Genomic DNA, 27,684 nt, shown 5'->3' with positions numbered 1-27,684 from the left:
ATTTTTTAGCAATTGCTCATTTGAGACATCAGCGTGTATCTTTTACATCTCCAGTTTTCTTCATCATATTTTAATACAGTTGTCTTTCAGAAATAGGTAACCTTTTAAGTGAGGATAACACATAGGAATATATGAACATATATATTATACATCACATACTAATTGCATACACACATATATAATGTGCGTATTTATATGTAATTTTGTTCTTTTTTGTTCATGCACAATCACTAGTGTTTTCCAGCATTTCAGTTTTTTAAAGTGTGTCGGGAAACAGGTTGAGCACCAGCATCTAACACTTATCTATAGCATATGTGGAACTGTGCTGTTTTGATAAAATGTAATCGTGCACTCTGCAGAATAAATGTTTAGCAGTATCAGTAATGCTATTAAAATAAAAAAGAATTGGGGACATTTTGTATGTGTAACAAAAGTTACTTTTCCATTAGTTTCCAAATTGAAAGTTTATTTATTTATTTATTTTTATTGTTGTTCAATTACAGTTGCCCCACCTTTTTGCTTGTTGCTCTCCCCTGTCCCGCCCACCCACTCAATCCCCACCCCATCGATCATGCCCACGAATCCTGTATTCATGTTTCTTGACCTGCCCCTTCTCCTTCTTTCCCCCATTACCCCTCTTCCCCCTGCCTCTGGTCGCTGTCAGTTTTTTCTTTATTTCCATGTCTCTGGTTCTATTTTGCTCATCTGTTCGTTTTGTTGTTTAGGAATGGAGCTGATGAATATATTTGATTTTGAAAGACTGCTGTACTAAATTAGCTTGGGGCGTGAGATGCTAAAAAGTGCTATTAGAGAATCAACAAGATGTCTGTTTTAAGAGAGGAGACACTGTGGGAACAGTCCTGATAGCGTATCAGCACTTCATTACCAGAAAACAAAAACAAAAACAAAGTTCAGATTGTGCAAGAGGGATCTCAGTATTGCAGCAAAGTGTAGAAAATGAAGTTCAGTGTCAGATAAATCTGATGAATCTGCTGAGGTATGGGGATGCCTCGTGGTAATTGGGACAATACAATGCACTGTTTCTAAACATCATGACTTTGTTTCCGTGAGTCATTCAACAGGTCAGTAAGCATTAGCTAGGAGCCATTCTAAAGGCAATACCTGATACTCCACAGACAGAGCCTAGAAAAGGAGTAGCGGGTTGTAATATACGTGTTGCTCAAAAGCATGTTACAGTGTCATAAACTAGGTTTCGTCACTTACAATCAGATAGTAAAATAACCTTATTTGGTTGTATATAGTTTACCATTTTTTATGAAAATAAAGATTAAGTAGGGAGAGATCTTACATTAAAACATGTTGATTAGATGAGAGGTATAATCTAATTCATATCTTGATATAACTTAATTATGTATCTGAACTGATAAATTTAAAATATGTTCATATATTTTTAATTCTAAAACAAAAAGAAAGTAGTTGCTATAGCAATAAAATTAATTGAGTTTCTTAAAAGCCTGACCAAGTTAGTCCTATTTTCCTTTGTGGAGGTCCCCTTAATAGAAAAGAAACTAGTAGACATTATACTTGATATATGTCTATTTGCAGGTATATATTTTCATATATACTTAAATATTTATTTGGGGGTATATTTTCAAAATCTACCAAATTTCTTTACTTCATACATACCTACTTTAGAACAAATGATTAGTAAAGCAGAAAATGGTTTCACGGCACCTATGGTCAAACCTCAACTCTAAACTTGAGGAATCTGGGTTCCCCAAATACATACAAATTGACTTGCTCTAAATTTTAGTTGAAGGATCTTATCACAGCATTTTTAACTCTGTTATAATACACTTTTAAACAGCTTTAATGATAACCTTGTCAATGCCCTCATCTAAATCTTTATATTAACCACTCTAGTTAGGAAGTAAATAATAGTCTGGGTTGATAATTCTATTCAGTGACCATTGTTAGTTAGAGAACAAATCTAGACATTATTTTCTACTGAAGAGAAGCAAACAATAAAAATCAGCTAGGCTATTATTTAAATTTTCTCACCTGGCCTGGATTCTTAGCTAAAAGGCATCCTGCTTTGTTTTGCTCTTCTGCCTGATACTGCTTTTCAGAATTGCCCCTTTCTCCTCTACCACAGAAGTGGTTCTTTGGGGTGTTTTAGGGAATTGATGGCTGTTGCTGGCAGAGATAGGACTTATCTTTTCAAAAGTATTTCAATCTCTAAAGGGTGATTTAGACTTGACTCTGCCTGAGGGTAGTTTGATGCTTACAGAGAGAGGTTTTTTTTTTAATTATTTTATTGTCATTCAGTTACAGTTGTCTGCATTTTCTCCCTGCCCTTTCCCCCTTCCCCATCCAAATCCACCTCCCTCCCTTGCTTCCACCCTCCTCCTTGATTTTGTTTTTATGAGAATAAACAGTGATTGGAATATGAATAGAGGTAGATAGTAAAGCAAAGAGAGAGTTTTTGACAGTTTTGAAGTTCCTGATCCAGAATGTCTGAATCCATTTGTTATCTAGTCTGTTAAAATACACGAAATATTTGTGAACACGTATTATGAGACAGGCATGTTCAAAACACTGGGATCAGGTACAAAACAACAAAAAGTCTTTTTTTATTATAAGGAATATATAGTAGGTATTATTGATCAAATAGAATACTTCTTTGAGAAGAAAACACCCTGATTTTTAGAAAGCAAAAGATTTCATCATAAATGAAGGTACAAAAATTTTTTTCCTTCTTAAAACTTGTATTTAATTTAAAAAGTAATCTAAAGCTATATATAAACAAAAAGTCTTTATGACCTCACATTCTAAGTGGAAGAGACCATAAACACTACTCTGAAAGATAACAAATACACCGAGCTGAAACTAAGCAGGGAAAGTAAATTGCAAATGCTAATAGTATGAGTGGGGAGGAATTTTAAATAGACCCTTCAGCGAAGGCCTAATTGAATAGTGTATTATTAGAAGAATGACTTAAAGGTTGTGATGGGGCAAGACATGGAGAACATGAACTTGTCAGCCACTGTCTACAGCAAAATGGGACAGGTCAGCAAGAATTTGATTTATTGTCTGTCACTAATCATAAGGAAGCAAGCTCCATGAGGACATGTGTTTTATTTCTTTGATGCACTCCTATATTCTCAATCACTGGAATAATGCCTAGCACATAGTTGATACTCAATAAACTTTTGTTGATTGAATATATGACCAGTGTGCCGAGGTAGCTAGTGGCCATTTTGCAGTTCCACACAGCACACACCCAGATGGTATTATCTGAGTATGAAAATAGGGATAGGCTAACAGAAGTAACTGAGACTGGGAAACTTCTAAAGCATATCTAAATTTTTAAGACTTAAATTAGTTATTGCATTTTTTTTATTTTTACAATGAAGTTCTGAGTACCCTTCCTGTTCTTAGAAATATAAATTGACTATCTCAATTAGCCAGTAAAAATTGCATGGAGATAATTTGTATTTATGTATTTTTAGATTTTGATGACTTTAACTAATTGAGGAAGAAAAGGCATATTGCTTTAGGCTCACCAGGCTTTGTATCCCAGTAATATGGAAGGTCTTTATCTGAAGACTGGAAAGTTATCACCATCAGAAATATATATCGTTCACCACCAGTAAAAGTGTAGCATAACTAAATATCAAATATGGTATAAATATAGTGACTCAAACAGGACAGATTAAGTAGAACTGAAGTGAAATGTTGAGAGAGTCCATGGATATAATATTGTAATAACCAAACAAGGGTACTGAGCTAAAACAGAATAACACAGGCAATAAAAGCTAAGTCTCATAATTGACATGTAGAAGGCCGGCCAACTGTACTTGTTAGAAAATCAAGACAACTGATCATCTCACTAAGTATGATGCCTTATGATTTATCCTCCTAAGTAAAATACAGCCACGGCACATTCATAATGGCAGTACACAGCTGCTCTCCTACCCACAGGCTCAACCACCCCCTGATTTTTCAACATATAGTTTAAACACATAGGCTACATTAATTATAAAATATTTTATAAAGTACACATATTAAACCTCTATATGTAAGTATATCTATGTGTATATTTTTATATTTCTCTATCTTTCTCTATATGTGCATGTGAATGTATGGATACTTATTTTTTCAATGAAATAAATTTGAGTATTATGTGCTATAGTTTTGTTTTTGTCTCTCAAAACTGTAAATTAATTTTGGTCCAGGATTTTATAATACACTAGCTCAAATTTTATAAATATCCTTTTGAAATCCATCACTTTTTTTCCATCTTTCACAAGGAGGGCACCCACTTTTTAAAATAATACATAAAGTGGCCAAAAATTGAAGGTGCATACAAGAAACAGCAACATGGATGAGTTTTACTGGTAAGTACAAAGATGATCATATAATATGAAACAGTAATTGATAGAAGTAAAACATTTAAATATATAAATTATAAATGACTGTGAATGATCCAATAATGAAAGTAGGTTACTAATCAAAAAAATTCATAGTTCTGTCCATTAAAGAAAGAGAGATAATTATTGTGTTGTTAGAGTACTGAGATAGGCGAAAATGAAGATCATAGAGATAAAGGTAAGTCCCCATTGTGCGTCAATGTATGTGTGCATAATAAATGATTAGTTTACATGGTCTCATCGTATAATTAAATATCATTTTCCCTGATTTACACCAATGACCACTGTGCACATCTCAGTGTGCATATGTGTATGCAGATATAAGTAGATGTACTTGAAGATTTTGTGGGTATATTGATACTCTCCAACATGTAAAACAGTTCCCAATAGAATAGAAGAAATATTGAAAAAGCTATATTTGGTGAGTCATTAGCTGAGAATTTTCTAAGATTGAGGAAACTTATTAGTTCTTTGATCAAAATTGTAGTGTGAAACTACAAAGAAAAGAAGACATACATTTGTAGCCAGATACATCATAATGAAAATTTTAAAAACAAGAAAAAGGCTTCTTAACTAAAAATGAATTATAAATGGACTGATAGCACGCAATTTGTATCAATGGAAGCTAGAAAAAATATACAGAATTATGTCTTCATAATGCCAAGGAATACCACAAAATATATCTTAAGATTGAGGCCAAAAAGACAACACTTTTACAAAAGGGCAATAACCATTTATCATCAAACTTCTCACAAAAAATATTATAAAATGTACTTAACTAGACAAATACAAGTCAAAGGTAAATTTGAGACACAAAAATTGGTATAATTTGTAAACTGCAGTAATTATTGAAAATAAAACCAAGAGAATGGAAAATACAACAATTCAAGATTGGCATTTTTATGGAAGAAATAAAACTATAAAGAAAACTGGATTGCTCCCATGTGCCAATAGTCAAATACAAAGAGCTAACTAGGGTACGCTTTTGTAGTTCTTGGCTCACCAGTTTTACATCATATATTTTGACAATGTTAGTCTATTCTCTCCTCCTAACTTCATCCTGCCAATTTAATTATATCACAATTTTTTTCTTAAATTGGTAGCAAAGTTGAATATGTAAAATTGTTAATTTAAAAATCAAGTAATGGATAATTATCTCATATACTTTTATTCTGAAATTTCTTAAGTGTAATGATTGACTAACTTTTTTCATCTCATTGCCTGCTATGTGCCTATCAGTTGAGATACACGGCTTACTTCTATAAACAGATCTTGTCCAACTGCTAACTAACAAACATCAGATACTCACTTTTTCCTGGTGACTTCCCTCCTAGGGCTGCCATGACTCCTCTCGTACATGGGGTTGTCTTCAGGTTGAAAAAAATAGCTCTCACCTTGGTCCTTTCTTCCCTTTGATACTTTTTTGTATAAGATTACATGTTTCTCCTTGATAATTCTCTTAAATTTTCTCAAAAAAACTCTCCAGTAGTTTTCTAGGAGGGGATAACACATGTTTGGGAGGGAATATGCAGGCCCCTGTGTGTGTTATTCTACAATTGTATAATGATGTGCCTTGTTTTAAATCTTATTTCCTTTGTGGTAGTTATCTAGGTTTGGTCAATGAGATACACCTACCAAGGATTTTAAATCTTCAACACAGGACTCAAGATTAAGGAAAAGTGAAATGGGGATCATGGTGGTGGTGGTGTGGGGAAGGCAGGGCTGTGTGGGTCAGCATGCATGTGTCCAGATAAAGACAGGGGTGTTTGTTAGAAGGAGCACTAGCTGTGTTTCTGTTTAGTTTACAAATATCTTGCGGAGCCTGTAGGTTAAATTTATTTTCCTGCTAAGGTTAGAGCTTGTTTCTAACATGCACATCCAAGACCCTGACAGGTGACTGGGACACCTGTTTTAGACTGCTGTGGACACAAATTAAAGTCATTGAGGCAATCATACAACACTGCTAGATGCCTAGGGCCATGCTCCTGAAGTGTGGAAAAATAAGACATGGTCCTGTGGACTGACAGAACACCAAGAGAAAACTAACAACGTGCCAGCATGAATTTGGAAAATGGATCTGAAGCCTGACCCTGAAAATGTCTCTAGACAATTCATTGTCTAATGATGTGCTTCTCTGCCTGTTAAGGAAGGAAAGTGGGTAAATAAAGTCAATCTATTCCTGAAAAACTTGACCGAGGGATCAGGTTATGTTACTTCTTAGAAAAAAATAAGAAAAGCATTATTCCTTTTCTTAAAGGAGAAGGGAAGAGAAGTGTACAGTAAAACGACAGGATTTATGTGCAAATTATTCCTGACGTATACAAGGAAGTTCAACCGTCATGAAATTTCCAAATACTGAGCAATCCCATCTTCTAAATGCATTAAATTTTTATTTATGTATTTGTTTATTTCTATTGTTGTTCAAGTACAATTGTGTCCATTTTCATCCCACCATGCCCCCCAACCCCACCCATCCCTGCCCCCCACCCTCGAGCCCACCCTGTTTGGCTTTGTCCATGTGTCCTTCATACATGTTCCTTGACGCACACACCCCCCATTGCCCTCTCCCTCTCTCCTCCTGTCTGGTTACTGTCAGATTGTTCTTTTTTATGCGCTATATTTCTTTGTTTGAATTATCAACCAACTATAAATTTCAGTTGTTCTTTACATGCCTCTGGTATGTGTCTGGAGGGGAGGGGACATACCTGAAGCCCCTATCACACTGCTGGGAACATCATTCAATGTTTATTGATTTGAATGAAAACAATGTCTTCTTTATCTTGAGGTATCTTTGCTTAGAAAGATGAATACATGAGGAAAATTTTATGAAATAATGTGCTGTGTTAGAACTGAATTTTTGTGAGAAATAAATTGTTATAATACTTTGAAGAAACCCACAATTGAGCAGTGAAACTCATATTTTGAAGAACACATAATTAAATCCGAAAGTATTTGTAGAAAACATAAGCGAAATTTGATAAATATAGTGAAGGAACAAGACAAGTCACATCAAATTTATATCTCAAGTTAAAAAGCATTTAACACATACATCTTTGTGAAACTCTCAAGATTTTGACAGCATAATCCACTAAAATCAATCTTTTAAACACTGCATTAAGATGTCTTTTATCATTTATGTTAATAATTCAATTGAGTTTACCAAATAATATTTTATTGGAATTGACAGCAGTAAATCTCAGGGACAATATTTAAAAATGTCAATATGTTTCAGAGATAATGGAAACTTCGACGACTGCCAAATGTCTCCCTGCCGTTCATAAGCTTATTGCACTATGATGAAGTGCCCTGGTTTAGCTGGTGTGCAGCATCTGTGTACCTATGTACAAGAGTCCAGCTATCGCCCCGCTAATACAACTAAATTATATTCCTTACCTTTACCTGAATTCTGCAAAACAATTACAAAAATTTTATAATAATAAGACATTATTAATGTCAGAGCTATAGAAGAAATTATTAACCATTTGCTAAGAGATTCAATACTGAAATTATAATATTTCTACCAGAAGAGAGCTATGACACATAATGGTGATATATGGACTCTTTGATTTTTATTGCACCTTGAAAAAGGGGAATGATTGAATAAGACTCCTAGAGTTTGAAGTTTATAACAAATGCATTAGTAAATGTTATTTAGGTAACATTATTTTCATGTCCTAAATAAAAATAAGTTAATAACTATAGGGTTATAAGCTATTCATTACTGATAATTATACTTTTTTGTTTAGTGGAACATGATTTTAGATACTTATATACATGGATCAATTTGATTTGCTTATGGAAAATTAGTACTTATTTTTACTGTTTCCAAGATTTTTTTGATAGGTCTCTAAAAGTAATTTATAATATTTAAGAATAAAAAATGTATAACTATTTAATATAATTATTCCTAAGATCTTTTTCAAATCTAAATTATTAATTTATATTTTAATGATTTTATATACTCATGAATGAAAATGACTTAAGCTTTAACCTTTGCTCATTTATCTTAAAATCATGATTTAGATATTTTCATAGGTCACCTATTACATACAAGCTCCAGTCTTCACAAACTAGCAGATAGACCATTAAAGTAGTGTGTTATCTTTTGATTAGAGATAACCCATTCTTAATAAACAAACAAGCAAACAAAAACAAACAAAAATACCAGAAGACTGATTTCATTTTCCCACCTGAGGGAGCCCATGAAGACAGGAGTTTATACACAGTTTTCACAAGAAAGATGCTAGATTCTTCCTTAAAATGTCATTCTTGCTTCTTCATTAAACCGTGTCTCCTCAGTTACAAAGACATAAAGATGAACAAAAATATTCCATGTTCTTCCTGAGTTTATTAGCCAGTTGGGGAAACAGACATGTAATATTAGAAAAAATGATGAAATAAAATAAATAGAGCTCTAAGTAAATTAAGCAGGATTACAAAAAAAAGAATTATTAATTGTGCTCCAGGGGTTAAGATAAAGCTTCACAGATTGGGGACATTTGAACAAGACCTTGAAAGGTGAGTGGGCCTCACAGAAGGTGGAAGGGTACCCCAGAAGGAAGGAAGTCAGACTGCAAAGTTCACACGTGTGAAAAAGGGAGGGTCACTGAAGTGCATGATCATGGATTTTGTATAAGGGTTTTAGTATGTAGTTTTTGTAAAATCCCTTAACTTATGCAACTTACTATGAAAGATTGACATCCTCTCTACACATGTCTGAGAGAATATAATGTATTATCATATATAGTAAATGTGGACAAATGACCATCAGAAAATTAAAATTGTTTGCACAAACATTTAAAAATATACATTATATTTGATGTGATAACTCTCAGGCAAAATTCTTGAACAGTTTACTGAGCATAAAGTGGGAAGAACTAAGAAAAGTCTGCTACTAAGAATTCTTCCAATAAGTTTCATAAGAATTGCTCCTTGACTTCTCTCTCTCTTTCTTATACTAAAATTTAAATTGATGTTTGCATTGTTGCATTGGTGTAGAATTTGACAGCCTATTATTATAAGTTTCAGGCCTGTGTTTGAAGACAACCAAATTAGAGAGGAAGAAAAGAGGGAGAAGGTGGGAGGAAAGAAGAAGAAAGGGGCTACAGGGTGAGTAAGAGAAGGACAAGAAACAAAAAGAGAAGAAAATGAAATGTGACTGTATTTTGCAGGGAGACAAATTCCTAGTTGATAGAATATTTAATAAATTTTGCCCTGACTGGTGTGGCTCAGTGGATCGAGCACAGACCTGCAAACAAAAGGGTTGCTGTTCCGTTCCCAGTCAGAGCACATGCCTGATGCAGGCCAGACCCCCAGTAGGGGGCGCATAAGAGGCAAACACACATTGATATTTCTCTCCCTCTATCTCCCTCCCTTCCCCTCTCTCTAAAAATAAATAAATAAAATCTTTAAAAAATAATAATAATAAAATCCTTAAAAATATATAATATATTTGATAAGTTTCTAACAACTAGAGTCATATTAAAACTGTGTACATTACAACCCTATGTGACTGAGTCCAAGTTGTTAAATCAGAAATACACGTGTCTGGAGAAAAGACGAACAGGGTAACCTCGTACATTTAATTTTTTCTAAGGTTGTATTGTTCTAAAATATCTGTTTTAAACTTATAATACGTATATGGTATACACACTAAGGATTATGAGTCCCAGGAAAGTTTGAGAAAATGTCCCTCTAAAAGAAAAAAAGAAAGAAACCCATCGGTGTGTTATTTCTCACCCTTAAAAACTCTTTGGAAATCTGAAATCCCTGCTTAGTGTCTGCCTGGGATCTAAGCCTGACATCTAGTGAGGGATTTCTCTCATCGCCAGGTTCATGCTAGTAGCACCTGGAGGAAGAATTGTTCTACGTGCGGAATGGCCACTGTCATAAACTTGAGCACTCACTGAGCATCTTGTTAAGCCTCAAATTTCTCATCTCGAAAGACACAATGGTAACAGCTTTTACTTGATAGGACTGAGGATTAGCTATGATGGTGCAAGTTAGGTGCATAAAGCAAGGACTCAATAATATTAACAAATGTCTTAATTATTGTATTATTATCATTGCTCATGATCCATTGATATGCTTGGATTATATAAATATATATGCAAATATATATAAGTATATTGAAATTATATAAATACTATATTTGCTCATGCTTCTGACTGTACTGGCATATGCATTAGTGAGTTAAAAGAGGAAAGAGGAATTGGTGGTGAGCAAAGAGTGCGAAGGTACTCCAAGCTTTCATCAAAAAGAATGATCATGAAAATCAATCAGATGAGAAAGATATGTGTGTGTTGCTTTGGGCAGATAAACAGGAGCAAAATACCATGGAACTTAGTAACAATCCTGAGCTAGTTTGGTGGCATAGTAACAAATTTAACCCACACTTACTACACTAACTCAAAATGATACTAGTCAGGCCTTCTGCCACATTTCATAGCCAGCCTCAAACATTATTCTCTGTTCATTCTACTTACTTATTCAAGCCTCAAAATGCTTCTATTTTTTCATTTTCTTCCTGATACCACTGCCAGATTATCATTATTATGGGTTCCCAAAGCATTATTCAGAGAATTATGTTTCTCAAAGCCTGTGGGAAAGGTGAATAGAAACATTTTTCAGGTGAATGAAATAAAGACATTGAAGCATAAATAACAATGAGACTTCACAGCTGTGACTTTTGACAAATTGTGTAGATTCTAGGAGACTTTTAAAATCCCACTTTGGTATTGCCGTCTTGATAATTTTCTGTGCAGTACCAGATCTCCAGGGTACTGTGATACACGTTGGCTTCCTTTCTTTAACCACCTGTGAAAGACTTGGCTAACTCCTCACTGCTTAGCGACTGCGCTCAGCTCTCTCAGGGATATACCATTAACTCCTGTTTCATTAAAGCCAACACCTGCACCTTGTTTAGCATGTCACCTGCAGAGTAGGATAAATTAAGTGATTAAAAAGCTGCCTGAGTTTCACTTCACATTGTTTTCACATTTTCATCTTCCTAATACATCAATTTTTTTAGCATCATTGGTATTTGAGGATAATGCACTCAAGAAACTTTACTGTTTCGGTGATTTGTGCTTCTGTTCAGTTAGAGTCTTTCTATTGCAGATCTTGGGAGATAAGCATCAGGATTCCGTTTTACAGATGAATAAACTGGAGTGGATAGACATCGAATGCTTTCACTGAGGCCACAAGCGCAAAGTGGGGAGGTTCAGCTCCGTTTGAATTCCCATCACATGCTCTTTTCACTGGAGCTCAATTTGGCGATTGGAATACTACACTAAGTTTCCATTTGCAGAAGAGCTTCAAGAGCATCCTTATCACAAATCCATTAATATGTCTATTGCCTGGAATTTCTTTTATTTTGTGTCCTGAAGAAAGGAAATTGAAATATGACTGAAGAGATCTGGGCCTTTTCCTGTTAAGCCATTTATTATCAAGTACCCTGAGCAAATCACTTTGATTTACGGTACATGCTTTTCAGCTCCCTGTAACTATAGAATCTATTACAGTAAGATCAAACTTTTGATGATCAAATTAAATAATGAATATAAAAGCACACAGTGAGAGGTAAAATAATTTATAGTTTAAAGGTATTTGAGTGATATTCAGCTAACTCTGATGTTTTGCACAGCAGAGTTCCAAAAAGAGACTCAACAAATGTAAACAGATGAGTATATAATGTTGGTTACATTCTCCTAACCAGCTAGTTACTCTTGACTATGGATGTTACTTTTCTGTCTTGCTCCCACTAGTTAAGCGGATTTAGAACTACAATGTCAGAATTATAACTTTGTTTTATTATTTTTCATATAAAAATTCTCACATCTAATTTACTGCTTTGAGTCTCAAGATAAAATCATACATACATTTATTTATTTTAACTCATTTTATTTATTCTATACTTATTGATGACCTACATTCTGCCAAGCACTATATTAAGTGTTTGGAAAACTGAGATACCATACTTTCTACTGAAGGAAAAATATTAATGTATATTATACAGTCCTAATCATATTAGTCATATAATAAAGGGTCTAATTCAAAAATATGAACAATAAAATGACAGCAAACTCACAAATATCAACAAATGAACCTAAAAGAAAAGAAAAACAATGAAAACAAAAACTAAGCAAACAACTAGAACAGGAACGGAATCATAGAAATGGACATCACATGGAGGGATTTCAGTGGGGAGGAGGAAGGGAGGAATAGGGTGAAAAAGGCACAGGGAAGAAGATGCATAATTAGTAGGCATAAAATAGATGGGGAGAGAAAAATGGTATAGGAAACAGAGCACTCAAAGAACTTATATGTACAACCCATAGACATGAACTAAGTGCTGGAGGGTTGGGGGTGCAGGGTGGAGGGGGGATAAAGGAGGGAAAATCAGGAAAACTGTAATAGCATAATCAATAAGAAATACTTTAAAAAATAAACTAGAGGTTGTGGGGAAAAATAAATAGTCTAATTCCTTCCTACTTAAGGTAGAGGAGAGAAAACCGCTCTCATGAGATACATGTAAGTATATGCTACCTATAGTATGACCTAAAATACTGACCTAATAATATTTCTCTGGCTCTAACAAATTTAGCCAAAAAAATAAACTGAATATTCCATGCAACACCCTATGCCCTTTTATAAGGTGCCAAAGATTTTATTGAAAGATTTGTAATATACTTGATATTTTCTTAAACAAATTTCTAATAATCAGGCAGTCATTCTACGAAAAGAAATTGGTATTAATATATAAAAATGATATTCATCCTTTTTATGGTTTTCTAGATGGAGTTTGCATAAAATCCTTAATAAAATTTGACAACTACTCACTTTAAAGCCAATATTCTAAAAGGTTTTACTACATATTAGAAGTAATAAGTATGGTATATCATAGTATCGTAATGATGGAGACAGAAAATGTATTATTTATTATAATAAATCAAGTAATAAAATATCGGCAATGTTTGAGCCAGAAGACTAAAACACATTTTAACGCAATTTAAAGTAGTAAAACCCAGACATTTGAAGTTTGCCCCAAACTGGGATAGATAATTCACCTGCCTGGAATAAAGTCAAACAGTCTTACTGGAGCTCTGCTGAGCTACGAGAGAGCTGAGCTGCCAGTTATGAGAACAGTCAATTAAACCAGCCAAAATGAAAATAAAAATGAAATCTTTGATCACTTACTGTGATTGTATAAGCAGGAGGCTAACCTCATCCCCTGGGCCATTTTCCCCATAAAACAGCATTCCACAGCATTTTAAGGGGGGGAATGGAACAGGGGAGGAGTTTAGATCAGGGGTCAGGTAGACGGACCAGCGCAGTGGACAGGTGCTGAGTATATAGAGTCAGAGTGGAGGAAAGTGTGTTCAGGTTTCCTCCTTTCTCCCAATCAGAGCATCTCATCAGAGGCTCCTGAGGACAGTCTTGGCAGAAGGCTGCAGGTAGAGAGGCCTCTGAATGAAACTGTGCGAGGTAGAACAGCAGATGGGCAGCAGAGATTGCAGGCACTGGTCATGCTTCGAATCTGGCAAGGCTTTATATTGCCGCCTGTTGGGACTGAAAATCACACATACGGGATTTTTGTTCAAAAGCCAGAACCCAGTTCTATTGGAATCGATGGAGTTGTGTGTGTGTGTGTGTGTATTTAAAACCTATATGTGTTACTAAAACTCTTTACCTATACATTTACATACGTGATTAAGTTATGTTCCTTTCTTTCCTCATCCATTTGTTGTCCAAAGGAGTATTTATGCATGTTTTCTGTTTTCCCACTGAGACTATGATTCCTCTTCCTTGCCTTGCTCAGTCCTGAGAAAAGGTCAGTTCTGTAAGAAAAAAAATTACCTTTCATTTGTCCACTTTTCCTCTCACTCTGTCTCAGTAATGTTTACAGTTCATCTCTTCCTCTGTAACGGACAATGCCACTCACTGAACTTAGTGTAAAGTCTGTAGGTAAGGAAGGCACCATCACCTAGGACCGGCATACTCACATTAGGATGTGGTCCTTGACACAATAAGTTAGACACGATAGAGGTTAGACCTCTGTATTTATCGTACATTTCTCTAGTTCCTCTCATGGAAATGACTGAATATTTTCATATTTGAAAAAGTCTTTCTTTTCATATACACATCAAAATCTTATGACTCATCAGTGATGTTCCACTGAATTTAAAATAGAATGAAATAATGAAGTTCTGGAGACCTAATGTGCAATATGGCTATTGTAATTAACAATAATGTGGGGTATACAATTGACCCTAACAACACAGATTCAAACTGGCCAGGTCCACTCACACACAGATTATTTTCAGTAAATACACAGTTGCACTCTCTATCCCTGGGTTTTGCATCCTCCTTGTCAAGCAACCATGGACTGAAAACAGTATTTTTGATCCATCGTTGGGAATCTACAGATGCAGAGGGCTAACTGGATGTATTGTTCTACATCTTTTTAAAAACCCGCATCCTCAGATTCTGTAACCAACTCCCCAGATACTGAGGGACAACTGTAGTCAAAATTTATATGTGGATTTTTAACTTCACAGGTATAGGCACCCTTAACACTTATGTTATTCAAGCATCACTTGTACTTGTAATTTGCTAAGAGAAGAAATCTCCAGTATTCTGACCACACACAATAAAAGGTATTTTGTGAAGCAATGAATGTGTTAGCTTGATTGTGATAATCACTTCACACTGCACACACATGCATAGAAACATCACATTCTATACCTGAAATATATACAATTTTTATTTGTCAATCATAATTAAGTAACGATGGAAAAAAGGTAATGGGTTTTAAAGAAGAGAGAAGAAATTTTAAAAATCCCAAACTTTTAATATGCCTTACAGTGTAAAATAATCTGATTCAGGCCAACTACCCAATATCTTTTACTACTGGCAGCCCACCCCTCTGCATGGCCCCTCTGGACTAGGATTAAATATCCATTTCATGGAAAAAAATAGAGTTAATCAGCAAATGAATAACAAGTATCTTGTGTGATATATGAAATGCCTCCATATGTATTTATTAAATTTTAATGAACTGACTTTTCAAAGATGCTTCACGTAATTATTTGGCAAAATATTTAAGCACTGAACTTAGTATAAAACCAAGCAACTGAAACTGAATTATAGATATAATTTCAAGCATAAGGTTGTTTTTTAATTGAACTATTTATTTTGAGGTAATTAGAGATTCACATGTGGCTATAAGAAATAATGCAGTGGGGACCTGTCTCTATTTCACTCAGCTTCTCCAATGGTAATGCCTTGCAAGGCTGCGGTATGCTATTACACGCGAGACATTGACACGGACGCACTCAAGATACAAAATGTTTATCACCACAAGAATTCTTCCCATTGCTCTCTTACAGATACTTTTATCTCCCTCCTGCCTAGAGCCCACTTGGTAACCACTAACAGGGGTCTCCATTTCTACAATTTGTGATTTTAAGAATGTTATATAAATGAAACTATACAATATGTAGTCTTTTGAGATTTTATTTTTTCACTCATAATTCTAGGAGATTCAGATGCTTGAGTGTTTAAATACTTGTATTATTATTATTATTATTATTATTATTATTATTACTGAGCATTGTTCCTGAGTACAAATTCACTACAGTTTTTTTTAACTGTTCAACCACTGAACGGCATCTGGGTTGTTTTCAGTTTTTCCCTATTATGAATAAATATGATGTGGAGATTTATGGACAGGTTTTTGTGTGTTTGTAACTCCATTTCCCTTCAATAAAAGCTCAGGAGTGCAGTGTTGGATTGCATGGTGGACACTTGTTTAGCTTCTTTTTATTGTTGTTTGTTTTTGCTTTTGCTTCCAAACCCTTTTTCAATAGTAGCCTTACCATTTTACATTCCCACCAGCAATGTGTGAATGATGCTGTCTCCAGCCTTGAGTGCTGTCACAGTTTTTTATTTAACAGTTCTTAGAGGTATACCGCATTATCTCACGTGTAGCTTTATTTGTATTTCCCTCATGGTTACCAAAGTTAAAATCTTTTCATGTACTTAATTGGTACCATCTATATATCTTCTTCGTTGAACTATTTCTTTGTGTCTTTACGAATTTATAAACTTGTTTGTTTGCTCTTACAATTTAGTTTCAAGAATTTCTCATTCTATATTCTAGTCCTTTTTGGAATATATCAGTAACTATACATTTTAATTTTGGTTTTCATGTACTTATTGCTAATATATATACAGTATACACACTCTCATGCATGCATGTACATACACAGTTGTTTTTATATGCTTGTCTTATATCTCATAATCTTTATGAATTCATTTATTAGTCTTAGGATAGTCTGCCTGCCTGCCTGCCTTCCTTCCTTCCCCTTTTCCCGCCCCTTCTCTCTTTCTCTCTTGGTAGATTTCTTTTTTTTCTTCCCCACTTTTTTTTATTGTTGTTCAAGTACAATTGTCTCCATTTTCCTACAACTCTCCCCCCCCTCAAACCATCCCACTTCCCACCCTGATCCTATCCCCTTTGGTTTTGTCTTTTTATTTCCATGTCTTTGGTTCTATTTTCCTTGCTTGCTTATTTTGTTGATCTGGTCCACTTACAAATGAGATCATATGGTATTTGTCTTTCACTGTCCGGCTTATTTAAACTTTTTTTTGTTCCGAGTATGGAATACTAGGAACCTAGGGTATCATGAACATGTTATTTGGATCTTGAATTCCTTGACTAGCCTATCTTTTTCTGTCTACATTTTAGTGTCTTTATTTTGCATATAATGTCTAGTTATTATATTTGTAGTGAGCAGGAGGAGTATGGAAAAGTATATCTATTCCAACATATCTCCCCAAAAGCAGAAGTTTCTTTTTTCCCCTGAATAATTGAAAATTATGATCTTTGATACATGTTTAATAGATAAAATATAACTAATTATATTTATATTTATATATTTATTTACTATGAACGTAAAGAATTAAATAAAACTTGATTATTATTTAGAGGACATAAAGTCAGAGTGAATTGAGCTTAATTAATAGATGGTTTTTATGTTAAAGAAAAATTTTAGCAAAATTGGCTGAATAAAAAAGAAAGAAAACTAATATCCAGGCCTGCAAACCTACAATTAAGCTTACTAAAACATTTACAAATAAATACAATGAAAAATTTCATTTTCATTCACAGTGTGTTAGTAGGACTAATGTACTTTTTTCTATACAAAATATGGGAGTTCATCATTAGTTACCATTACAATTCTGATTTGTTATAGACTTCAGATTTATTATCTACTACTAAAGAAGTACTTCACTATTCACCTGAGCTTCTATTCTAGCATTCCATCTTGATGGCTATGTTGCAGTTTTGAAAGCCACAAGAATGTATTAGTATCTGTTGGTGTCTATTCAAAATAGATTTATTTTACTTATAGTCACATTTCTTCATTTCTATGTGCCTTTCTTTACACAAAGCATTTATAAATTTCTAGTAGTATTATTTGTGAGCAAAATTTCCATGATTTTTGTTTTTTCAAATTAGTAGCTTTTATACTTATATTATTCTTATTATTCTTAAAACAAACTATAGAAGGCACATATCAGTATCTATAATACTGAAAAGCATCATAAGATACATAGCATATACATAACGAAAGCATATAGTCCAATTAAATTAATACCATATGTATATGTATTTATATCTACATACAGATTTAAATACTATACTTCAATAGGGTTAAGCTTTGTGAGCTGTTAAAACTCAGAACTCTCTCAAAAGGCTTTGACTATTCTTGGCTTCATCTCAGAAAACTGTGTCTCAAGAATGAAATTAAAATGGCAAAATGCCAGACTCCCCCAATACCCTAAAAGAAATCAGCAATGGTATGGACTAAAGATAAATGCATGTTTAATTTTTCTAAATTCTGTTCTTTGTTTAATTAAAATTTACATGAATTTCTATTGGGTGGGTCTTTGAAAATTAAAATTCATATTGGCAAACATTTTTGAAAGATCTTATGATTGATATTAATCTTTTAATGGAACAGTAACATCAGGTAAAAATGTATCTGAAATATTGTGGAAATATGCTAAACACTTGTTATTCTAGAAGGAAAGATGACAGAGCAGGTAAATTTAAGAGTACACAAGACTGCCTGTCATTTGATGACTATTTCAATGACAATAGAGTAATTGCGTTTCTTAGGCCGCAAGAAGTTGGCTGCGATTGGCTGGGCTGACTCAGAAGAAAGTTAGTTTTGTCCTGGAATTCCTATTTCTTTCCATGTTTGTGCTTATGTATTTATTCTCTTACTATATAATACATATCTGTGTATACAGGGCATTGATTTAGATATATAGAAAAACAGATTTTTGTTTGCCTTCAGGTGTCTTAGAAACTTTTGGGGCTTTGACTGTATGGTATTTATGAATGCATATGGAAAATAATAAAGATTAAAGCAAAATATAGGAATAATGTAGATAAATAAAAACCTGAAATGAACACAAGATGCATTGGAGTCAGTTGCATTTAAGACAAATGACAAGAGACGGTGCATAGAAGCCAGATATTCAGAAAGGAAGAGGAAAGCAGTCAGATCATAAAGTTTATAACCTCAGCAGTATTGACATTGTGGTCCAATTAATTACTTGTGTGTGGGTATTGTCATATGTCTTCAGACATTGACAGATGGCACCTGGGGGTAGGGTTGCCAGCTTTAGCAAACAAAGATAAATACTATAGCAAATAAAAATACAAGTTATATTTGGATTTCAGACAAAAGAAACTATTTTTCAATTTAAGTATGTCTTGCATTACTTGTTGTTTTTCTGAAATTCAAATTTAATTGAGCATCCCATATTTCATCTGTCACCTCAAATAGGGCTAAATTGTCAGTGGTTGGAAGCCTTGGAGTTTAGAGGATGGCATGACCACTCTTCACGTGTGGGCATTCATCAATCATGTTTGAAGGACACTGAGTTTACTAGGCTTCAGCATAACTTTGAAAATAGGTGTGTACGTCCTATGTGTCTTGGAATGTTCTAGACAGGGGGTATATAGAGTAGGGATAGAAATGCAAAATTTTTCTGTCTCATGGTGTTTGTTAGGATGAGGTGAAGACAGGTAGTAAATACATAGCTAAGTAAATTACAAGATTCGCGAATCAGGAGAAACTAAGTTAGGCTGGTGTGGTTTCAAACAACCCAAAATCACTGAATAATGGTAAAGGATTTTATTCCCTTGTGGTATCCTCGCCGTGGCTGCAGCCCATTGTGGCTGGCCACACTGTTTCACATGGCCTTCACTCTGGCCCCGGATGGACAGGGCAGCCTTTACATGCAACATCTTTGTTTTCCTTGGGTGAGAAAAATGAGAATATGTGAAAACATATGGTAACTTCTAAAGGTTGTATTCAGATTTCCAGAGTCAAAGCAACCATTCTGTTCCAAGTGAAATGGAAATATGTAAAACTCCTGCTGGTAGGTTTTAAAAAGCTATAAAGCATTAAAGAAGTTAATGTAAAATTAAGGATCATGATATCTCAGATTAGTTTGCCACAAAAGCAGAACCTGAGGTAAGAGCTTGGTGTTGTATAGTTTATATACAAGGTCACTTTAGAAAGCCAGAATAAAGCAGTGGTGGGAGTGAGTCAGGGAAAACAGGGAAAAGCTAATACGCAAGTGTCCAGTATATCAGTAGGGCCTCCACTGCCACACAACAAAATTGTTCTGAAGCCCATCAGAATTGTTCCCTCTCCTGTGAAGTACTTGTTACCTTCAGCCCCAGGAGCATAGATGACGTTGAGGTGCAAAGGGACATTCACAACTCAATCTTCTGAGAAGTTTTCTTCAGTAGAACCTCCCTTTAACCTCCTCATTAAGCTGGAAACTTCCTGAGGCCCTTGAAATGCTCCTGCCCTCTTGCCACATCTCTGAGGAGCCTAAGGTTTAACTTATTTCTATCCCTTTCTGCTCAGGCCCCAAATGCCTTTTTCATCCTCAAGGGCAGGGCTGAGAAGAGAATGAATGTTTCCAAGGAAGAGGCATCCAGGAAGACAGTGCCAGTGGGGGTGTCTCAAAAGTGGAAGGGGCTTCTCTGATGGGGTAGTGAGTGACCTCACTCCGGCAATACACCTGCCAAATGGCCGTCTCTACGACATTGTGCAGAAGATTCTTATTTTGGTGGGAGATTGGATAAGAGGATTCCTGAGGCTTCTGGTGTTCCTGAATCCTGAAGGCCCTCATTTACAGGTTTCCCCACATAAAATGCACACACATGAACACATATACTCACAAAATCCAAACTGTTTTAGAAATACTGTGTATACATGTGCACACACACACACATGTGTGTGTTCATTTTCTAATTCCAGTAGTTTGAGATTCGGATTTTAGAATATTCTAGTAATATTTAAGGTTACAATCTTACATAGTAGGCCTGGCATCAGTGATAATAGCCATAGGGTTGATAGAAATGCCTCATGTAACCCAACAGTTAACCAAAACTGTTTTGTGTAAGATAAGTAGTGTTCAGTTGACACACATTGAAAATTATGTTATTCTTATTTTGAGAATGTTAAAGTCAATAAGTATATCTAACATATAGCTGTATTTCAAAGCATCTAGAAATGTGAATAGAACCTAGTAGGCTTATTAATGTCCATTAAATTAATAAAGCCTGGTTTTACCAAACAGAAAAAATAAATGTGTATATAATAATTAATAATAATAATAAACTATCAAAATAAATACTATTCTTTCAGCTCTTTCATCTATTACTATAAAATTAATAGTGTATAGACAGATGTAGGTTAGAACATTGAGAGTTTTATTAATTATGTTTATTTTAAAACTCATTAATAGCTAGGTAGCCTCTCCAACAGGGTGAACCAAAGGGTATAAGAATCTGAAATTCAACAGTACTGGATTCAGTAGTGTCCCCAGAGAATCCATGTCCACCAGAACACTCAGAACATGGTCTTCTTTGGAAGTAGATTCTTTAGATGGAATTAGCTAGGATGAGGTCATACAGGATTGGAGTAGGCTCTAAATCCAATGACTGGTGTTCTTCTATAATTACTGTGAAGACACACAAAGACACACAGGGGAAATGCCATGGGAAGGCGGAGGCAGAAACTGCAGTGATGAGGCTAATATTTAAGGGAAGCCAAGGATTGCTGGCAACCGCTGGGGGGGGGGGGGACATCGAATCGATTCTCCCTTAAACCTCCAGAATGGGTCAGCCATGCTGGCACCTTGATTTCAGACCTTTGCCTTCCTGAACTGTTGGAAAAAATTTTCTGTTATTTTATGGTTGTAGTATTTTGTTCCACTAGCTCTAAGAAAATCATATACAAATTAAGGAAATTAGAATTTGGCCTTTAGGAAAAAATAATAATTATAATTTAAATATACCAGAGACATTGAAATAAAGAACAAACTGACAGTAACTAGGGGGGTAGGGGTGGGAGATAATGAGAGAAGGAAGGGGATGGGTCTTCAAGGAACAAGTATAAGGGACCCATGGACAAAGCCAAATGTGGGTAGGATTGAGGGTGGGAGGTGGTGGGGGGTGGGTGGGGGAGGGTAGTGGGGGGAAGTGGAGACAACTGTGCTTAAACTATAAAAAAAGAAAAAATAAGAATTACAATTTATGAGTTGACACAAACTCTAGTACACAATCTGCATATAGAAGGTGGGTTTTCAAATCTAGACAGAACCATGTAGGGTCATTATGGTTTTTATTAATTAAAAGCTGGTCATTGAGAGTCAGTTTTTCCTCTTATATTTGAATTGCATTTATTTTTCTTTGTTATCATCTTTATCACTGTAATTGTTATCATTGTATCCATTGTCGGCATCTTCAATAACACCATGAACGAATACCAACTACTTCAGCACTTCATTTAGCTTAGCGTAATTTCAGATGCATGGTCCCTGTCAAAAAGGACACAAAACACAACGAAATATTGAACAAGCCCATAAATAATTAAGAGTGCCCTTCCCTCCCTTAAACCCATTTGTAGCAAACACCATTACAGGGAAATGTTCCATTTAACCAAGTTATTTCGACCAAGGCCAGATGGCCAATACTGAGTGAACTCCAATAATGTGATTGAACTGAACCTTCTACAATGAATCAAATTACACTGTGGATGATTCCTATGGTCTCCAACCCCACCACAGCCGCTTTCAAAACCAAATATAAGTGTACTTTGCATTATCAAAGTGAGTCAGTTGGGTCCAAGCTCAGAATGGTTAAGACAAAAGAAGTTGAAGCAAAAATTCCGTTCACTTTAAAAAGAATTATCTATTAACTTTCAGAGCCTTGAATCTTAAATATTTTCATCTCATCCCCCAAAGGCCTCCTGTAAACTTAAAACCACTCATTCATTCAGATGAAATATTCAGGATCTTGCCAAAAGAGAGGATAGAAAGCAGTAAGGAAAATGAAGGGAAAACAGAAAAAGCAAAGGGTAAAAGGGGGATGAGGTGGAAACTGTAGCAAAGAGAGAATTATGTCTCTGGTTCACTGCCCTGGGATGACAGGGAAGTTTTCTCCTTTTCCCTTGCTGAGGTTAAAGCTTTTCTTTTTCCCTCCCTGTTCTAATGAATTAGAAAACCTGGGCATCTGTTCAAACCCCCTCTCATTCTGCTGACTGAAAATTTGATACCAAATAAAAGATTCATTGTAAGATAAGCCTATACCCACAAGACACTGCAGATGCGCTGCATTTCGGCATAATGGAATTGTGCCTCTATAAGCTTCCTCAACATGTTAATGAATTGAGGAACACAAGGCTTTGAAATTCAGAGAGAATTTTTGTTTAAAAATTATACGCGATGACTATACATTAGGGCTAGACAATGTACTTACTCTAGTCGTTGAATAAGTAAGTGCATTGTAATTATACATAATATAATTACCATGAGTTAGTTTTAATGTGAAACACATTCAGTAGTCTAATGTAAGGTAATTAATGTCATTAGCAGAAGAAGCATAAATTTAGTTTTATTTTGTAGGGTAAGAAATGAGACGTTTTCAAAATGCATGAAATCTGAAAGGCTATGTAAAGGGTAGTTTTTTTGCCCCTTGTATTCACACAAAACAATAATGTGAAGAATTTGTATTTTGCTGGTGTTCAAAATTCTTCTTGTGAGACTTTTTTTTTCCTCCCTGGATTTCTGAAGCGGTCTAGGTCACTCACATTTTTAGTGGCAGACTATTTATTTTTCTGAAATAGATAGACAAGGATCTTGATGTGACTTTATAAAAATCATTGTCAAAAGTTAAAATTTCTATGTTCATCTGCACTGAAGTGGGGCAGCATTCAATACAAATGACAGAAAGCTCCAGGCCCAAAAGAAACATTTGCTCAAGGGCCTCCTACAGTATTGGGTGTCCAACCTTTTGGTGTCTCTGGGCCACACTGGAAAAAGAGTTTTCTTGGTCCACACATTAAATACACAAACACAAACAAAAACTGATGAGCAACATAAAAGTTTTAAGTAAATTTACGATTTTGCGTTGGGCCGCATTCACAGCCATCCTAAGTGGCATGTGGCCCCCAGCCGCAGGTTGGACACCCTTGTACCCTGACCTAAGAAAATACCGTGATGATGATGATGATATAATTATGTAGATTAGAGTTTGTAAGGACCTTGAAATCTACTCTTTTATTTCATCAATCTAGCACCAGTATCAAAGTAGCCATTGTAATCCGCATTGTAATTTTACTTATAAGAAAACTAGCTTAAATTTTGGTATCTAAGTAAATAACATATCACTTGGATTTAGGAATTTGAGTCCAAGTTCTTTCCTGTATAAATGAATAAAAAATGAAAAAGGGCACAGTACTGACATGAACGATCCGTCCGGTTTGCATGCCCTGAGAGGGCCCTGAACACTGAGCACTAAGGAAACGCCCTGCCATGGCAGTGGGATTTCAGAGAAACACCCTTTGCGATTTCCCTCCTTCTGCATTCTGAAATAAAATTTCTCCCCACCCCCGATCTTGCGATGGCTCAGAGATTTAAAAGCAGTGTCATTAATGTGAAACACTGCATTTATATAAAGCTTCACAGACAAAACTCCCTCAAAATCCTATTTCTGTTCCTTTCATTCACTGGTATTACTTGTGTACATATTTCCTTTTCCAATCAGATAAGCCCTGACTGCAGAGTCTATTTTACTGTTCTTATATCCTCGCGTCAATGCCTAGACAATTCAATTTTTAGTAAATCTTCTGAAAACTATATGGGGACTTTCTCAAAGAGGTTATTGTCTCTTTCTCATAGTCAGCCCAGGCTGCTGTAACAAAATACCATAGACTGTGAGACTCAAAAACATACAGTTGTTTGCTCACATGTATGGAAGCTGGGAACTCTGTGATCAAGTCACCAGTTAATTTGGTTTCTGGTGAGGGTACTTTCCCTGGCTGGCTGATGGCTACCTTTTTCCTTGTCCTCACATTGCAGTTATCTATATGTTAATACCACAGGAGAGAGTGAAAGAAAGAGGGAGAGAATGAAGTTCGGTCTCTCTTCTTACAAGGGCACTGGTACCATCAAGGGGCCCCGCTCTCCTGACCTCATCTAAACGTACTCGTTTAACTGTGTATAATGCGCAATTATGTTTCTGTGCGCATTATACATGGGATTATTATAGCCATTATTATACCCATGGTATGTAATCATTATACCCATGTACAATGTGCATCCTTATTTTTCCATAAAAAATTGGGCAAAAAGGCATGCATTATACATGGCAAAATATGGTAATTATGCCCAAAGACCCTACAACCAAATACCATCACCTTGGGGTTGAGGACTTCAACATACAAATTTTGTGGAAGACACAAACATCCAGTCCATAACACTCATTTACCTAAGTCTCCATATATTGGGTAATAAAACATAATTTTTTTGCACAACATTTTGGTAGTGGCACTTTGGACAGTAATCAGGGATTTCTCAGTGTAGACCTCTGTCTGGTGGGCATGGGGTAAAAAAGTTACTGACAATGAAGACAGAGAATCTCTATTTACTGAGCATTTTTAGGAAGCAGAAATTTGAGAGGCATGTCACATTCTTCGTCTTGTTTAATCCTCACAGCAATTCTTTAAAGTACTCAATTTTGTATAAAGATGTCAACGTTCATAAAGTTTAAGTAGCTCTTCCAAATTACTCACAATTTAAGTAGCCATGACCATGTAAGAAACATACTCTATTTAAAAATTTTTTGCACTAGTATTCCCTTTTCTCTGTATCCTTGCCAGCACTAGTTTGTTGATGTATTGATGGCAGGTGTGAGGTGGTATCTCGTTGTGGTTTTAATTTTCATCTTTCCAGTGATTAGTGACATTGAGCATTTTTTCATATGTCTATTGGCCATCTGTACTATGTCCTCTTTGGAGAAGTATCTTTTCAGCTTCTTTGCCCATTTTTAAATTGGATTGTTTGTCTTTCTGGTGTTGAGTTGTATGTGTTCTTCATATATTTTGGAAATTAACCCCTTATCAGATATATCCTTGGCAAATGTATTCTCCCATTCAGTGGTTTTCCTTTTTATTTTGTTGGTGGTTTTGATGACTGTATTAAAATTTTTTTAAAAAGCCTGTGGTACTTTACACCATGGAATACTGCCCAGCTACTAAAAACAAAACAAAACAAAAAACAAACTTAGCTTCTGTGACAGCGTGGATGGATCTGAAGGTTATTATGTTAAGTGAAATAAGCCAGTCAGAGAACAGATATCATAAGATCTCACTTATATATGGAATCTAATGAACAAAATAAAGTGACAAAATAGAAACAGAGACATGGATACATGGAACAGACTGAAAGCTGTCAGAGGGGAGGAGGTGGGGCAAATTGATGAAAGTTGAAGGGATTAGCCAAAAAACACGTATACATAACACATAGACACAGACAACAGTGTGGTAACGGCCAGAGGGAAAAGACTAGAGAGGCTGGGTGGAGGTGGGCAAAGCGGGGGGATGGAGATGGAAAGTCCTTGCTTATGGAGATAGGTTCACCATGCAGTGTGCAAATGAGCAGGTGATGCTTTATTGAATTGTACTTGAAATCTGTATGATTTTATGAACCAGTGTCACCACAGTAAGTTCAATTGATTAAAAATAAAAAAGGTTTAGAGGTATCACTCTTTTGCAATCACTTTCCATCACCAGTTCCTCTTTTTATATTGTATTTATTCTAAAATAAATTTTGTGTTATTTTAGGGAAAATAATCATTAAATCATCCTCATACAAAGTTCAGCTAGTACTTTTCAATTGCATTGAAGTTAAGTCCCATTCAGTAGGGAGTGAGCTACTCTATAAAATGGTTTTGTAAACTGTTACTCTGCACAAAGGTATATACTTGTTTTGAGGACAAAATGAGATAATGACATGGAGTATTTATGAAATGTTTAAACTAAATATTCTTAAAATATTAGCTAACCCTGTCGTTGCTGTCTTTATCATTGTCACCACTATCATCACATTACACATAATGACGTCCGTGATCATGGCCCTCACTTTCATCCCAGCCCAAAGCTCCTGTTAGGTATTTTTAAGTCCTTCCTCAATTTGTTCTATTCTCTTGCTATGTAATCCTACAATTTTTTCAAATATAACGTAAATCTTGCCTTTTCCATCAACACTGTGTCAAAGAGATGTTTTTTTCTCCTTTTGTCCTTTGCTAGAGCTACGTTAGCATGTAATATCAGTCCCACTACTTTTGGTTCTTCTTCACATTGTTTATATATCTGCTTTCAGTCACAATTGCTTTAATTATATGAACAGTCTGCATTTATGTTAATTGGGATAACACACACATAGAAAAGAAAATGAAGTATACTGACCTTAAGTATAAGGTGGATGCATTTTATCCACCACACACCAGTGAAACCGCCCTTCACTTCAAGATATAAATAGTATCCAGTAGCCCCGAGGGTTTGCTTGTACGCCCTCCTCATATGTATTAACCCTGCTTTCCCTTTCACAGGAATGTCCACTGTTCTAAGTTACATACACATAGATCAGTGAGTTTTGCCAGCTTTTGAACTGACACATGAATCCTACCATTCTTGTATTTTTAAATGTTTGTTTTGAAATAATGATAGGTTCACAGGAGTTGCAGAGAAATGTGCAGGGGGGTCCTGTGCACCTTTTACCAAGCCTTTCTGATTTTAACATCTTATATAACTCTGATACAGTATCACATCCAGGAAATTGGTATTAGTGCAGTCTATCGATTTTAGCAATTCGCTATATATGCACTTATGCGTGTGTGTGTTTTGTGATT

This window comes from Desmodus rotundus, chromosome 8, assembly GCF_022682495.2.
Source record: "Desmodus rotundus isolate HL8 chromosome 8, HLdesRot8A.1, whole genome shotgun sequence".
Lineage (NCBI taxonomy): Eukaryota > Metazoa > Chordata > Mammalia > Chiroptera > Phyllostomidae > Desmodus > Desmodus rotundus.
The sequence above is the reverse complement of the archived record's forward strand: the minus strand, read 5'-3'. Positions refer to the sequence as shown.